Source organism: Chlorocebus sabaeus, chromosome 10 (genome assembly GCF_047675955.1).
Source record: "Chlorocebus sabaeus isolate Y175 chromosome 10, mChlSab1.0.hap1, whole genome shotgun sequence".
Lineage (NCBI taxonomy): Eukaryota > Metazoa > Chordata > Mammalia > Primates > Cercopithecidae > Chlorocebus > Chlorocebus sabaeus.
The window spans coordinates 103,759,994-103,776,990 of record NC_132913.1 but is presented as its reverse complement, the minus strand read 5'-3'; the positions used below and the strand labels follow the sequence as shown (position 1 = coordinate 103,776,990).

Here is a 16,997-nt window from a genome sequence, read left to right as displayed (position 1 = left end):
AAACTGAAGTTCAGGGTGATAAAATTATATACAAACCTCTCCAACTGGTGTCTGGAAGAACTGTATCTTGCGTTTCAGATTGAAGGACTCCAGGGCCCAGATTCTTACCCACTCATTTGGATGATTGCAAAAAAGGAGAAAATTAATTACTATAAGCTTAAGGAGGTTGAGAGAATGTAAATATAACTTACTAGGGTATCAGTTTGAACATCTAATGAGGAACACACTTTGCTTATTCAATATTAGGTACGTGCATTCAGAAAACCCAAGCCGCTCAGAGAATTACCATTGGATTCTTATGGGCAAGGTGATCAAACTCCATACAAGAGGAAAAAGGTTCTTCTGAGGCATTAGTAGCTTCTTTCCAAGAAAAATTACGACTTTCTTGGCCTTAATAGTAAATAGCTTTGTTTTCTGACAGGACATCTTAAGGTATAATGTTTCCATCTTCAACAAAATGCACTCTGACCCACCCAGCCGGGTCATCTGTGTATCTCGAGACCAGTTCTTTTATTTATATATTTATTTATTTATTTATTTTATTATTTTATTTTTTTTGAGACAGAGTCTCGCTCTGTCGCCCAGGTAACAGGAGTGCGATGGCAAGATCTTGGCTCACTGCAAGCGATTCTCCCACCTCAGTCTCCTGAGTAGCTGGGACTACAGGCAACCACCACTGCACCTGGCTAATTTTTGTATTTTTAGTAGAGATGGGGTTTCACCATGTTGGCCATGCTGGTTTTGAACTCCTGACCTCAGGTGATCTGCCCGCCTCGGCCTCCCAAAGTGTTGAGATTACAGGCGTGAGCCACCATGCCTGGCCAAGACCAGTTCTTAATCTGATAATCTGATGACTGCTAAGACTCTCCACAGCAGAAGTGTGTATGTGTATGCACACATATATGCAAAATAATACTATAATTTCAAGGTTCAGAGGTCCCCTGAAGGTCACTGATGGACCCCCTAGTTAATAACATTTGCTGTAAACCAGGATTGAGCCAGATTCCAGGGATAACCAAGCCAGCCTTCAAATTCTCTGATTATTCCAGGCAACTTATCACCAGTGGGCCAATCGTTTGGTTTTAGTTTTCTTGTTTCCTAATGACTTGAAGTCCACCTCTTGCTTTTTCATTATCTCCTGTAAGTTGGTCCTGGTAAACACATTTTAGGAGATGCTGCCTTTGTTGTTTCTCATTCTTGTTACCCACCTTGGACTTCTGTAGACATCTTTGGCAATTCACATTTATTTACCAGGACACACACACATACACACACACACACACACCCTTAAGTATCCCTCATTGTGCACAATGCTTGCGGGCACTTTAGTCCTCATTTCACAGCCATTTCAGTCACAGCAACTTGTAAAACAAAGGTCTATTCACAGGTCCACCATGTGTGGATGTTCAGGTTGTTCACTGGACAAGAGTAGCTGGTTTGGGTTGGAGGAACTAGTCACTGCAATAGAAATTGGGCCCACACTGTCCTCCTCAAGCTAGATGCCCAAGGCTGGTTCTTCCTGGAGGAATGGGCATCTTTTTCTGAGTCATACAAATACAGTACGTGGGGCAATGGCAGTCCTGCCTGATTAGCAGTATCACCAAGAAGTCCAGAAGACTGACATATCAGAGGATAAAATACCCATGTCCCTATTCTGATTTTGTATCACCAGTCACCTTGTCTCTTCTTTCTTTTCAATGAACAAAACTTCCAGTGTTCCCAGGGCTACATTTGCTTGGAAGAAGAAGACTCGAAGGATCCTTGGCCTGTATTGCCCATCTCCATTTCACAAGATTCAGGTTTCTACTATGGCAAGCTGAGAGGGAGAAAGGACAGAAGGGGTGGATGATTCCATTAGCATTTTCCCTCTCCTCTTTGCCGACTCAGTTCCTAACCATCATTCATATCTTGGCTTAAGCATCATTCCTTCAAGGACAGACAAATCCTCTCTTACAGCAACCACATTTCTCTCTTGCATTGAACTTACCACCATTGCAATTTCATGTTTTCTTAGATATTATGGATATACATATATTGTATATATATCCATACACCTCAAAACGATGAGCTTCATGAGAGTGGGGGCCATTCTATTTGTATTTACCATTGCATTCCTATTGCCTGGCACATAGTCGGTGTCTAATTTAATATTTGTTTTACTGAATGAATGGATGGGAGGTAATTAGCCCAGATTGTGAGAAGTCTCAGAGTCTTGGTGAAGAGTTAAGACTTTCCTACAGACAGTAGGAAGCCTATTTTCTGGGCTAAAAGAACTTCTTGTCTCAGTCCAAAGTTCTAGTTTTGAACTGTATATTATAGCTCTGGCATTCCAACATCATTATTCTTCTTCACTCTTACTCAATTTCAGAGAAATTTTCTAAAATCTTACTTAAAGAAAAAGAGGCTACGACTCTACATCCTTATCTGCTCTGAGAGGCTGCATAATAGGGTGGTGGCTTAAAACGTGGACCTTGGAATTGGGTAGACCTTGGTTTTAAACCTGGGTTGCCCATTTGCTGGCTGTGTGATTTTAAGTAAATGTTTTCATGCCTCGAAACCTCAGTTACTTCAATCTATAAATGAGGATAATAATATCTTCCCCAAAGGATTGAATGAGTTAAGCAATGGAAAATGCTTATTAGAGAACCTGGCCTTTAGTAAGGACTCAATCAGTAGAAGTGTTTATTATTCACTAGACTGGATCCTCGTAAGAGTGGCAGGGAATAAAGCACCCATAGGAACTGGGTCAAAAAGAGTTAATACACGGCATCCTCCTTTCTTATTTGCTTCTCAGAAAATATGGATGGAGGAATACCTTAACAGCTGATATAGTTTATGGGTTTGTTTGATAATGAGTCCCTTATGTTCCCTAAATATATCTTTGTGTCTTACAGTAATCCTAGTTCTGTGGCAGATTTTTTACTTTCCCTTTGACACCACCCATCACACTGGGGAGAGGAAGAAAAACTCAACCAAAGCACTGACTAATGATTCAGCTTCTAAACTCACAGAAGCATCCAGATTGGAGGAGCATGTCAAGGACCAGCCAGGAAACAAGTGAAGGCTCTGGTGAGGAATGTGGCTTTCTAGATGACCATGGCAAGTGCTCTTTGTGAGCGTAGGCCAAGCAGTTGGGGGTATTAGTTCCATTATCCTGAGAGTAGTGAGCCTGGGAAGGTTAGCATCTCAGTCCTTGCAGAAGGAGGCAGTGTGGGTGATGGGCTGGGGACTTAAATCCCTGCATCTAGTGTAGACTTCCTTATTCAATCCTGTTTCTCCCATTACCAGTTTCAGCAGAAAGTCCAGAGCCTGAAGTCAAAGAAGAGGTTTATTATGTTTCCCAAGAGACCAGTAAAAGTTCTATAGCTTCTTTGCTCAAAATCATAGTGTTTCTTTAGTTATCAAACTCTCTATAGGGCATGAATAATTTGAAAATTGCAAAACTCTAAGAATGAGGTAAAGAAACTAGAATTATATTGGCCTGCTTCAGGTAGGGCCTGGAGAGCTGCTTCTTCTCTTGCTCTAGACAGAACATGTAACTCATCTCAAGAGGTTCATTTCGTTGATTCCACAAGCATTTATGAGTGTCTTGCACTGGATAGACTGGAATTGCACTGGGTACAATTCCAAGCACTGGGGATATAGAAGCACCCCCTACCCATTGCCTCTGTGGTGGTAGATTTGTGTTTTTTGTTTTTTTGTTTTTGTTTTTGTTTTTTGTTTTTAGATGGAGTATCACTCTATTGCCCAGGCTGGAGTGCAGTGGCGTGATTTCGGCTCACTGCAACCTCTGCTTCTTGGGTTTAAGCAATTCTCCTGCCTCATCCTCCCGAATAGCTGGGATTACAGGCACCTGCCACCACGCCGGGCTAACTTTTGTATTTTTAGTAGAAATAGCGTTTCATTGTTTTGGCCAGGCTGGTTTTGAACTCCTGACTTCGAGTAATCCACCTGCCTCAGCCTCCCCAAAGTGCTGGGATTACAGATGTGAGCCACTGCACCTGGCGGGTACATTTGTTTTTAGGTAAATATATTTCATATTCCAGAAGTATTGCAGCAATCACAAATTCTTTTTTTTTTCTTTTGGAAAAAAAGAAAAGAAAATCCATAATCCTACCTCCCCTACATAGACTACTTTCATTTTTGTGTGTCCCTTTTCTGAAATCTTTGTCTTTAAAATCCCTAAAGAAGTAGCTTTGATGATTTTTTCCTTAGTCACATCATTAAAGTTTGGGGGTGGGGAAAATCTCTCTTTAGCTGTAAGAGCTTTCTGTATGTTAACCCAAAGTCCCACGTAAGAGCAAGGCCCTGGGCAGTGGAGCCCCTGGCACCTCTCTGATTTCATTTCCTGCCATTCTCCTCATTCATGGCAGCCCCTTTTCTCACATCAGCCTGCTCCTACCTCAGGGCCTGTGAACTTGCCCTCCTCTGTCTGGTCTTCCCTCTGATATTCGCACAGTTCACTCCTTCACTTCCTTCCAGTCTCTGCTCAAATTTCATCACCTAAGGCTTTCCCTGAACTCCTCTGGTACTTTCCACTGCTCTTCATCCCTTTATCGAGATTTAATTATCTTCATAGCACTTATGACTCCCTCCCATATATATTTTGAAAGTACTTGTTTATTAAAGTCTATTTTGTTCTGCTGGAATGAGACCCCTGAGAGCAAGGGCTTTGTCTGATCTGTTCACTGCTACATCCCTATCCCCTACGGCAGTTGGCTGGCCCGGGAGAGACACTCATCTGCCCACTCAAGGATGCTTTCTGCTTCAGCTCCCTTTCCCTTACGTTTTGCTCAACAGAGGTGGTGAGGAACTGCCTGCTTCCCTTGCTGTAACATTCATTTAAGGATGACCCGTGCCAAGGTAAGGAAAACTTAGATCGAGGCACCAACCCGCAGAACCTTGAGAGTAAAGACATGAAGGCCACTCTGTTTTCTGCTGATGACTTGAATCGAGCTTCCTGCTGTAAGAAGGAAAGATTCTGCAATGAGCAATATGCTTTCATTTCCGCAGCTTGTATCTAAGGTCAGCCTTGGAAGAGCTTGTTGCATTTGCGTGGAAGAACTCTTGTTTTCCTAGTAATCTTAACACCTACTCCCTTTACATTCTCAGTGTCAGACAGCTGGCACAATGGCTGAGATCTTTCTATCATCCTCCATCAGCACAAACTGTCCTGGAATTGCAGAATTCTCTGGATAGTCAATGTGTCCACTATTTACTCTTCCATTCATATCCTTCACGCCATCACCACACGACCCGGTCATATGCTTTCTCTACTTTACCTGCTTATAGAGAGGTGTAAAAAAAGCTTGCTTTAAAAGGATTAGGGGCCAGTCATGGTGGCCGATGCCTATAATCCCAGTACTTTGGGAGGCTTAGGTGGGTGGAAAACTTGAGGTCAGGAGTTCAAGACCAGCCTGACCAACATGGCGAATCCCCATCTCTACTAAAAATACAAAAATTAACCGGGCATGGTGGCTTGTACTTGTAATCTCAGCTACTTGGGAGGCTGAGACATGAGGATCGTTTGAACCCAGGAGGTGGAAGGTTGCAGTGAGCCAAGATCACACCACTGCATCCAGCCTGGGCAACAGAGCAACACCCTGTTTCTAAAAAAACAAAAAAGGATTAGGAAGCTGATATTGCACATGGGCACCCAAATTGGCTCCTCATGGGAGGAGAGGGGGTTTAGTTGGATTTAATGTTTTAGAGCCCAACCTTCCTGCTGCATTTCCCTGACAAGATATGATAAAAGCTAAATACACACAAAAATATTCCCATTACCCCAGACACTTCTATAAGAAAATAGCACTACCAACCAATGGCTCTGCCATAAGATAATTGTCCAGCAATATATCACTGGAGAGCAGGTCCTCTATAAAGACGCCAATGAAAGAGTATGGCTTTGGAGGGTGGGGAACACTCATATCAGGCTTGGACTTGACAGGTTCAGAAGCCCCTTCCAGACTAGCTTGGGCTGAAGAGGTTAGAAGGTTGGAGAGTGCTCATCTTTTTCCTCACTTGCAGGCAGTCCCCCTCTCCCACCTCATCCCATGCTGGTCACACTTAGATTCCTCAGATGTCCCTAGCCAGTCCTGTTGAGCAAAATGTAAGGAATTCTCCCTTGGAGTCCTCTGATGTGCCCAGCGACTAGTCTCTCCTCATCCCTTACACCAGGATTCTCAAAGTGAAGAGCACAGATCACCTGCTTCTGAATGACCTGGGGTGCCTTTTTCAAAATGCAGATTTCTGGACAACACCTTGGACCTGCAGAATCAGAAGTTCTGGGGGTGGGGCAAGAGGTACATAGCAACTTAGGAACTTCTGTCTCAGTGTTCAGTTTTTACTTAGTACCTTGACACTACTCTTAGTTCCTGGCTCTACTGGTATAATTTTGGGATTTGGGAGTTTGTCTATTTTTTGTGTCTCTGTTCTTCTGACCCTGTCCCTGCACCCCTCTCCCACCTCCCATTTCCCATCACTGTGAGCCTATTTCATTTCTTCAAGAATGAAGTTTCCTTCTTCCACTATGCAATACCCCTTTCTAGAAATTTGCCTTTCATCTCTTTCCTTGAATCAGAGAGCTTCCCTGTTTTTGCAAGATTTTGCAGTCTTCGGCAATTTGCCTGCATGTTCAGGAGGGACTAGGAGGAAGATAGGGCCTCTGTTTTAGAAAGGGGCGTGAGCAGGCAGGGACCCCACGGCAGGAAGCACAATTAAGAATGTTCTCAGCAGGAAGGCTGCTCTCCGGGAAGCACGGAGAGCTGTCAGGACAAGTGACCTTTCTAATCACGCCTGACATTTCACAGCCTTGAAGGCGGAAGGACTGCCCTTATTCCGGAGGTTCAGTGTCGCGCTGTGTCACCCCCAGACACCTGCGTCTGAGCTGTGGTGACTTGGCCTCCAACTGGGCGATGAATCAGAGCAGCAAAGGGCTTTGTTTCCCGGGAAAAGAAAAAACATTGAGCAGAGGGCTTATGTGGATGGTGACTGTGTCTAAACCAGGGATAGAAAGGTCCTGGTGGAGGATGTTGCCTCCCTTAGGGATTAGCCCTGCTCTGGAGGGCTCCAGTGATGCAGATCAAACAGACCTGCTCCCAGGAAGTGAAATAGACAGGATCCTCTTCCAGTTCCTTCTGGCCTAAGGCGACTGGGATGACTCACTTTTTACCCATCTCAATAAGAAAACAGCTTAATTTTTTTCTTAGTATAAACAGTAATGCACACTCATTCTAAAAAGGTCATAAAAGTTACACGTAATCTCATCGCTTAAAGAAATCCATTGTTAACATTTTAAGGACATTTCTATGTATATATACAGTATTTTAAAACAAAATACAGTCCTATCGAAGGTGCTGTTTTGTAAGCTGCACTTTTCTACTCAACATCTTGAAGACATTTTCATGTCAATAAAATATAAATTTAACAAAATTCTTCTTAACAATTTCACTGTATTCCATTGTATGAATATAGTCTCCTGAGGTTGTCTCTGATTTTCAATCATAATAGAATACAGTGTAATGAATATCCCGACAGTTAAATTTTTCTGCAGAACTGAGAGTGCTTCCTCACAACAAATTCCTAGCAGCAGACTTGCTGAGTTGAAGAATATGTGTATTTTTAAGGCCTTTACTCTCTGTTTTCTAGAAAGATTATACCAATGCACATTCCCACAGACTAGCAGAGAGTAGAATAGTAGAATACTTACTCTCCTTGATTCTGTGAATTGCCATTATTTTAAATCTCTGCCACTCTCAGGAGTAAAAAATAGGATGTTATTATCGTTTTAAGGTTTATGTCTCTACTTACTAGAGTTAAGATTTCCAATGTTTATTGATTATTCGTGTTTCTTGTTTTGTGAATTTGCTTGACCTTTTTTCCCCTCTTTGGGAGTATTAACTTTTCTGACATTTAGTTTTAAGTACTTTCAATCTAGTAAGGACAATACTATATTGACATTCAAGTTATAACGATTTTTACCAGTTTACCATTTGTCTTTAACTTTATGTGGTCTCTGCCATGAAAGAATTTAAAAATTCTGATGTGATCTGACTACTGTGGCTCCAGCTTATTTGGAAACACATTTAGAAAGGGCTTCTCTGTTCCATGGTTGTAAAAATATTTATCTGTGTTTTCTTTCTAGCTCTGTCCCCTCTCATGGTCTTCTTACCACTTGCCCTCTCTGCCTGGAATGATCTTCCTTTACTCTTCAACCAAGTGGCCCCTTTTCATTCCTCAAATCTCAAATTAAATACCATCTGCTTAGAGAAGTCTTTCCTGGTTATACAACCTAAAGGAGGTTTCCCTAACCCTGGTCTTCTTTCTCTTAGCATCCTATTATTTTCCTTTTTAACTTTTATCAATACTTGTAGTTACAGGCCAAGCATGGTGGCTCTTGCCTGTAACCCCAGCACTTTGGCAGGCTGAGGAGATTGGATCACTCGAGGCCAGGAGTTCAGGACCAGCCTGGCTAACATGGTGAAAACCCATCTCTACCAAAAATACAAAAATTAGCTGGGCATGATAGTGTGTGCCTGTAATCCCAGCTACTCAGGAGACTGAGGCGGGAGAATTGCTTGAACCCTGGAGGTAGAGGTTGCAGTGAGCTGAGATTGCGCCACTGCATTCCAGCTTGGGCGACGGAGTGAGACTGTCTCCAAAAAAAAAAAAAAAAAAAAAAAAAAGAATTGTAGTTACATCATTTGTCTACTTATTTAATATGTGCACCCCTAACTAGATTGTAAACTCTGTGGAGGGCAGAAACCGTATCTGTTTTGCATTTTAAGAACCTAACCTAGCAACTGGTACACAGTAGACGTACAAGAGACATTTGTTAAAAGTCATTGCATGCTAAATCCATCTAGAATTTATTCTGATATAGGGGTAAACTAGAGATCTAATTTAAGTTTTCCAAACAGTATCTTGTGATTATAAAACACAACTACAATGCAGACTAGCTGTCTTATAATCCCCTTTCACCGGCACCAAGAAATGAGACCTAGGATGCAAGAGGGAAATAGGATCAATGGCTCTTGTTAGTGCAGTTCTCCAGCCCCACCGTCTCTTCTCTCTACAGCGACTTCCCTTTCTCCATTATTGCCTTAGCCCTAAGTGCTTCCCATAATGCTTATTTCAGGGCTTAGCCTAGAGTGGATCCTTAATTAATGGTATTTACTGGCTGGCTCAAATCATTTAAATGGCAAGAGAATCAGATATCTTTGATGTGTTTCATACAATATTCACGCCAGCTTTTGAAAGCCATGAAAAATCTATGCTCCCTTCACAATCCTGAGAAAGTAGATCTCTCTACACCCTTTCCTTATCTAGGGATCATGTCTAATAGTTGTGAACAAGGATGAAAGAGATGGAGAGCTGTCAGAGATAGAAAGAGGAAGATAAGGACACTTGCTTACATGTAATTGTAAAGTTTCAAGTGCCACCTCATGTTACATGCCATTTGCTCCTTCAAAACTGACCTGTGAAGTAGGTATGGGAGCTTTACAATCAGGTCTAGGGAAGCCATAACTTTTAGTCTTTAGAATTTAATATCAGTATTTTTTTCTAATTTATGAAAGTAACACACTAGGAATAAAATAGTAAAAGACCAATTTTACTCCATTTAAAATCTGTTTTAATGAACTAAAAATGTTCAATTTTACTAATAATCAAAGGAATGCAACTCAAAAGAGAAATTAGATGCCATTTGCCTCTAAAATCAATGGAAGTCACATAGAGGAACCAAATTTATTCAATTTAAAAATTGTTTTATCAACATAGATCAATGGAACAGAATAGAGAACCCAGAAAAAAAGCCACATACCTACAACAAATTGATCTTTCACAAAGCTGACACAAATAAACAATGGGGAAAGGACACCCTATTCAGTAAATGGTGCTGGGATAACTGGCTCACCGGGTGCAGAAGAATGAAACAGGACCCCTCTCTCTCACCACACACAAAAATTAACTCAAGGTAGATTAAAGACTAAATGTAAGACCTGAAACTATAAAAATCCTAGAAGAAAGCCAAGAAAAAACTCCCTGGACATTGGTCTAGGCAGAGAATTTACAATGAAGATCCCAAAAGCAAATGCAACAAAACCAAAAATATACAAATGGGACTTAGTTAAATCAAAAAAGCTCTGCACAGCAAAAGAAAATAATCAGTAGAGTAAACAGGCAACCTATAGAATGGGAGAAAATCATTTCAAATTATGCCTCTGACAAATGACTAATATTCAGAACCTACAAAGAATTCAAACAACTCAACAAGAAACAACTCCATTAAAAACTGTGCAAAGGACATGAATAATGATTTCTCAAAAGAAGACATCCAAGCAGCTAACAAACACATGAAAAAATGCTCAACATCATTAACCATCAGAGGAATGCAAATTAAAACCACAATGGGATATCATATAATACTAGTCAGAATGGCTATTATTAAAAAATCAGAAAACAACCGATGGCATGGATATGGAGAAAAGGGAATGCTTATACACTGTTGGTGAGAATATAAGTTAGTTCAACCTCCACACTGTGTATCTACCCAAAGGAAAATAAATCATTATGTTTAAAAAAAGGCACTTGTACTTGTTTGTTCATCACAGCGCTATTCACAACGTCAGAGTCATAGAACCAACCTAAGTGACCATCAGCAGCTGATTGCATAAAGAAAATGTGGTATCTATACACCTTGGAATACTACACAGCCATAAAAAGAATGAAATCATGTTCTTTGTAGCAACATGGATGAAGCTGGAAGCCATTATCCCAAGTAAAGGAACCCAGACACAGAAAACAACATGTTCTCAATTATAAATGGGAGCTAAACAATGGGCACATATGGACATAAAGGTGGAAATAATAAGCACTGGGGACTCCAGAAGGTGGGTAAGGGTTGAAAAATTATCTAATGGACACAATGTTCACTATTTGGGAAACAGATATGCCGGAAACTCAATCCCCACCAGTACACAATATACCCATGTAACAAACATGCATATGTACTCTTGAATCTAAGTTAAAATAAAATTTAATAAAAAATTAGTTCATCAAACCTAAAAACAAATCAACCTTATAAATAACCAATGGATACAACTTAAAACAGCAATTAGATACCATTTGCTCCTAATACATTGATTACAATATAAAAATTATAATGCCTAATCCTGAGCAGAAAGTGATCAGACAAGTGCTTCATACACTATGGATGGGAGGATAAATGGCTAAGTCATTTCTGGGATGGAATTTGCTAAGAAGATGCAAAGAACCTTACAAAAGTCCTTATTCTTGTGCAAGCCCATGGTCTGGTAATTTAAAATAAGAAAAAAAAAGTTCTTACCCTACAATTTCTAATCTTATTTCTATAAATCTTTACTAAAAATGTTTAAACTGCAGTTGTTTATTAAAGCAAAAATGTCAGAAAACCTAAGTGTTTAACAATACAGACATGATTTACAGCCGAGGGCAGTGACTCACGCCTGTAATTCCAGCACTTTGGGAGGCCAAAGCCAGTGGGTCACTTGAGGCCAGGAGTTTGAGACCAGCCTGCCCAACATGATGAAGCCCCATTTCTACTAAAATACAAAAAGTAGGCAGGTGTGGTGACGCACGCCTGTAATTCCAGCTACACGGGAGGCTGAGGCAGGAGAATCACTTGAACTTGGGAGGCGGAGGTTGCAGTGAGCCAAGATGGCGCCACTGCACTCCAGCCTGGATGACACAGTGAGACTCTGACAGAGTGAGACTGTCCCCCGCCCCCCCCCCCCCGCAAAAAAAAGACATGATTTAAAAATTCAGGCATGGACTATTATGGAGCCATCACCAATATTTCCATGAATTACTTAATGGCATGGGATATGCTCCTGAGTCTAGTAAGTATTCAGAATTTGATTCTAAAGTTTATTTGAAAATTATGTTTATATTGGTATAGAGAAAAGATTAGAGGAGAGATAATAAGGTGTTAGCAGTGCTTATCTCTAGATGGTAGGACTGTAGGTAATATTTGGTTTCCTTCTTAATATATTTGACTTCTTTATAATCCAATATATTGCTATTTAATTTAAAATAATCCTCCCCCACTCCTTCCCATCACTTGGTGATGTTAATGCAGTCCTAGTCTATCCTCACTGAAGTCTGGGATCCAGGAAAGGGGAGTTAGAGACCTCCCATACTCCTATTTTGTCAGCCTAACACCTGCCTTGTGCAGGATGAAGTCCTGAATGCCGCATGCCCCCAGAAGTGGATTAATAAAAAGGTGACTGTATGAAGAGACTTAAAATCATGTGACATGAAGAGTAGCTGGAATACATGGCAGAACCAGGAAGCCAGACTGGCTGCCCACCAGTACTTTGAAGGTTATCATGCAGCAGAGAGCAAGCTTACCCTGCATCACCCCGGAAGGGAGGGCCAGTGGCTGGAAATAACAGACAACTGGATTTTGATTCATTTTAAGAAAGAACTGCCTGGGTGTGGTGGCTCACACCTGTAATCTTAACACTTTCCGAGGCTGAGGCAGGAGGATCACTTGAGCCCAGGAGTTCAAGGCCAATCTAGGCAACATAAGGAGAATGTCTATACAAAGAATTTAGAAAAATTAGCCAGGCATGGTGTCATGTACCTGTAGTCCCAGCTACTCGGGAGGCTGAGGTGGGAGGACTGCTTGAACCCAGAAGGTTGAGGCTGCGGTGAGCCATGATCATGCCACTGCACTGCAGCCTGGGCGACAGAGTGAGACCCTACCTCAACAAAAGAAAAGAAAAGAAAAGAAGGAACTATCTAATGATTAATACTGCCCTAAAGTGAAAGAGCAGCCTCAGCAAGGATGGAGACTCATCACTGGGGTCAAGGCTAAGTGACCACTTGGTAGCAAAGTCGAGAGGGGCCTGGCACCATTTGAGTGACTGCACTGGGTAGGTGCCCTCCAGGGTCTCATCTAGGCCAATGGCTCTATACTTTGCCTATCATAAAATGGGAAGTATAATCCTAGAGGTATTACTTTATCACCGTCCCCTCTTCCTGCCAGCTCCTCAGTTTCAAGTCATAAGGCACCAAAGCCATTCTAGATAGGTGGTGTGTGTTTGTGGCTAGGATAGGATTGGGCTTCAGAATCAGGGAAATGGAGTTGTATCAGTTAGAGCTCTTTTGGTTGCAAGGGGCAGAAAGCCAAGTGGAACTACATCATGAAAAAAAAAAAAAAAAAGGCATTATACAAAAACAGGGAAGCTAAAGTGAATGGCTGCAGTATGGTTACAGCCGAGGCCTCTCTTTCTATTTTCATCCCTTGGTTTGTGTAGCTGGGTCTAGCTCAGGTCTCTTCATGTGGAAGCAAGATGGTTTCCAAGTTTATCTTGTACTTATAGCTCATAAACTCAGCTCAGACTAAAATAGTTTGTTTTTTTTTTCCCAATAAAGCTTAAGTAAAATCCCTGGGAAGCCCTCCTCAGATGGTTTGGGTCATGTAACCCATTCCTAAACCAGTCGCTGTGTCCCAGAGTAGGAGTCTTCTGATTAGTTAGGCTGGGGTTATATGTACACCCTAGGAACTTGGGTGTGGTAGGTGCAATTTAGCTTCACGTGGACCACGTGAGTTGAACAGGATGAGCAAAGGAAAGTGTCCTATGTCCACTATAGGGAGATCGTGCCTGTGTTAAAAATATTTTGGAAAAAGAGTTATACCAGCTGCCATGGTAATCTATTTCATGTCCATGCCATCTGGTAATTCTACCTCTCTTCTAGCTTGAATTTCTCCTGCTATAATTTTCACCTGTCTTATTCTGTTCCAGCTTCAGAGTAGATGCAGATCAAAAGCTCTTCCCTGAAAGACACACTGTGAGGATTAATTAGGTTTTCCAGAAACCATCTTTAAAGTGTCATGAGATTTCAGAACCAAATGCTTTGTGAAGATACATTGCCATTAGAATCAGTTCTCCAGTTTTTATGCTTATAGGGGATTGGTGGTTGGGGTGAAGATGGACCAAAAGGCAAGGAGATGGAAATCTATAACTAGTCCCAAGACTTCATTTTGACCATGATAACCATTCTCTTCCCTCTCCAAATACTTTGCTTCTGCAGTTCACAAGGAGCAAACATGAAAACCATGAATAGGTTTGAATATCCACACCCTTCTTTGAAAAGAATAGGAAAAAAATGGGAACAGGGGACCAGGAGTTGCTAAGCAGGTTGTATAATTAGAATCAAACCAGGATCGGCCCCTGGAGGATTCACAGCTGGCTATGGCAGTGGCTTTCTATCTTTAGCTCAGGTTAATGAGCTATGAATGATATATAACTGTCTGGGCAGCACGCATACATCATAGTCTGGGCTCCTATAACAGTTTGCAAGATCTCTTTCTGAGGATTCTCAGGGGCAAATGCTGGGAAGCACAACTAAGTTAGTGGGAGGATCACAACTCCAGAAGCAGAGTGCAGGCCTGGCTCACAAGCCACACCTTAGGCAGTACCAGGCACACTGTAGGGCTCTTCTGTGCCGTCTGCCTATATGGATTGCACAGTCCTATCTTCAGCATTCAGCGTGGGTGATACAAGAAACAGATTCTAGGGAGTAGGGCCTGGAGTCCAGGATAGAGCTCCATGTGCCTGACTTTTTTTCTTTTCTTTTTCTGAGACAGGGTCTGGCTCTGTTGCCCAGGCTGGAGTGCAGTGGCACCATCATAGCTCACTGGAAACTCCGCCTGCTTGGCTCAAGCCATCCTCTGATCAGCTTCCCAAGTAGCTGGGACTACAGTTACACACCACCAACCCCAGCTAATTTTTGTATTTTTGAGGGTTAGAGACAGGGTTTCACCATATTACCCAGGACGCTCTCAAACTCCTGAGCTCAAGCGATCTGCCCGCCTCAGCCTCCCAAAGTGTTGGGATTACAGGCATGAACCACCGCACCCAGCCTTTTTGTCTTGTCTAAAGGCAATTTGACATATTTTCCGCAACTTTGAGGTTTTTTTCATTTTTGTTTTCTTGAGATAGGGTCTCGCTTTGTCACTCAGGCTGGAGTGCAGTGGCGTAATCATAGCTCACTGTAGCCTCGAACACCTGGACTCAAGCAATCCTCCCATGTTAGCCTTCCAGACAGCTGGGACTATAGATGCATGCTACCATGACTAGCTAGGTTTTTTAGATTAAAAAAAAATTTTTTTGTAGAGTTAGAGTCTTGCCATGTTGCCCAGGCTAGTCTCAAAATCCTGGTCTCAAACAGTGCTCCCACCTCAGCACCTAGGCATCAATAAGTATTTCATGAACGAATGAATGAATGAATACATGGAAATGTGATCCTTTTCCCTTACCCTGCTCAACAAGTTGTTTCAACCTGTTTTCAGTAGAGCTATCACGGGGGCCTCCATGTGCTCCGGGGAGAAGCCAAGTGGGCAGGGCTCAGGAAGCTGCCTATGTCCATGGCGATAAACAGCTCCCCTTTTATTTGTTTTTTATATTGGCATTTCTTCATGGGATACCTTTGGAGAAAAGATTCCAGTTCCAAAAAAAAAAGTAGGTTTGAAAATCGGTTCCCTAGACCTTACCCCTCCCACCAATTACCCCTTGCTCATTCCCATCTTTTCTTCCTTCTTCCTTCCTCACAGAAACTTCCACAGAGCTAATGCCTAGCAAGGGTTTAAAAATAGAAACCCCTCTCCCTCCCTCTCTTCCTCCATTTCCTTTCCTTCCCACCCCCCCTTGTAATTTGTTGTAAAAAAGGAAACTGTCTGGATGTGCTCCACCGAGAAACCATGCTCTTCCTTTCTAAATAAAACAACACTGATGGACTCCCTCAGCCAGCGGCTGGGCCCCTGTAAGTCCCTGTGGGGATGCTTCCTTCAGGTTTCCCAGGTGGAACTCAGAGGCACACCTGTGAGGGCCACCTAATATGCTGGCCTGGGAGCTCCTTCCAGATGGTTCCCCGGGGCCACTGTGGGACTCACCTACCAGGGAGGGAGGAGAGAGGAAGTCGTGCTGCTCCCAGGGTGAGGCCTGGAGCACAGTGGTAGTCTGTTGTGCTTTACTGGGAGCACAAAGGGGATGTGTGTGTGTATGTGTGTGTGTGTGTGTGTGTGTGTGTGTGTCAGAGAGAGAGAGAGAGAGAGAACAGGAAGTAGGCAAAAACAAGGCAAAATGTGTTATGAGATGTGTGTACAGTCGGTGAACACAGTATACTTGTGAATGCATTGAGAGACACTAGAAAAAACAGTACAGTAGGAAAGAAAAAAAAGAGGGATTTTAACACCCAAAGTCCTGGTTTTTAATTCCCAGGTCTGTTACATAGTCTCTGTATGAGACTGGTCCAGTGACCTCATTTCTACCCTCAGTTCACTTATCTATAAAATGGGGATAATAACACCCATCCCTCAACACTGCTGTAGGATTAAATGAGATAACGTTTCTTGATGATCACATATACTAAGCAGTTAGTAACGTACCCTTGCTATTATATGGCAGGACACCTTCACTCTGATGATGTTTAGAAATATTCAATATAAGATAAAACTGACAGTGATCAAAACCCCCCTCAGTTAAATGTATAGTTTATTAAAATCTGGCAGAAGATTACAACTTCTTGACAAAATTCAGATCTGCAAACTGTGATCTAGAAAAAAAACAGATTTGGAAAGATTATAAAGCCACACAATAAAGTCTTCATTGACAGAACTATAATTAGTAAATTTTGATACGGATCCAAAACTGATCAACTTATATAACAAGTGGTTAATGCCCATTTTACTTATAAAATGATTTATCCCAAGGAAAAGTTTCAATAACATTAAATTAGAAATGGGAAAAAATGGAAATAATTTAACTGCTCTATATTTTAAAAAATTGATCAAAAATTAATTTGGCTAAAGAGAATTCTCTTCGGAGAATAGATTGTTAATGAGAGTTTATCAATGCAGATATAATTTCAATTAAAACTTTGCATGTATAAATACAGAATCAAAATGTCCTTGGAGTTGAAATGGTGAACTCAGACAATCTCTACAATGATGA

At 41.7% G+C, this 16,997-nt stretch overlaps 1 protein-coding gene and 1 long non-coding RNA gene across 3 annotated transcripts in view; one reads left to right on the top strand and one right to left on the bottom strand.

Annotated features, from left to right (window-relative positions):
- MARCHF4 (membrane associated ring-CH-type finger 4) overlaps positions 1–16,997 on the top strand; it is a 111,323-nt gene that overhangs the window by 46,314 nt on the left and 48,012 nt on the right. The gene's annotated exons all lie outside the window — the stretch shown is intronic.
- The window catches only part of LOC140712601 (uncharacterized), a 35,224-nt gene that overhangs the window by 15,004 nt on the left and 3,223 nt on the right, over positions 1–16,997 (bottom strand). For both annotated transcript variants that reach the window (XR_012094303.1, XR_012094304.1), the window contains exons 2-3: positions 1,677–1,816; positions 37–111 (exon numbers count right to left, since the gene is read on the bottom strand). This is a non-coding gene — a long non-coding RNA (uncharacterized lncRNA). The remainder of the gene's footprint in view (positions 1–36; positions 112–1,676; positions 1,817–16,997) is intronic.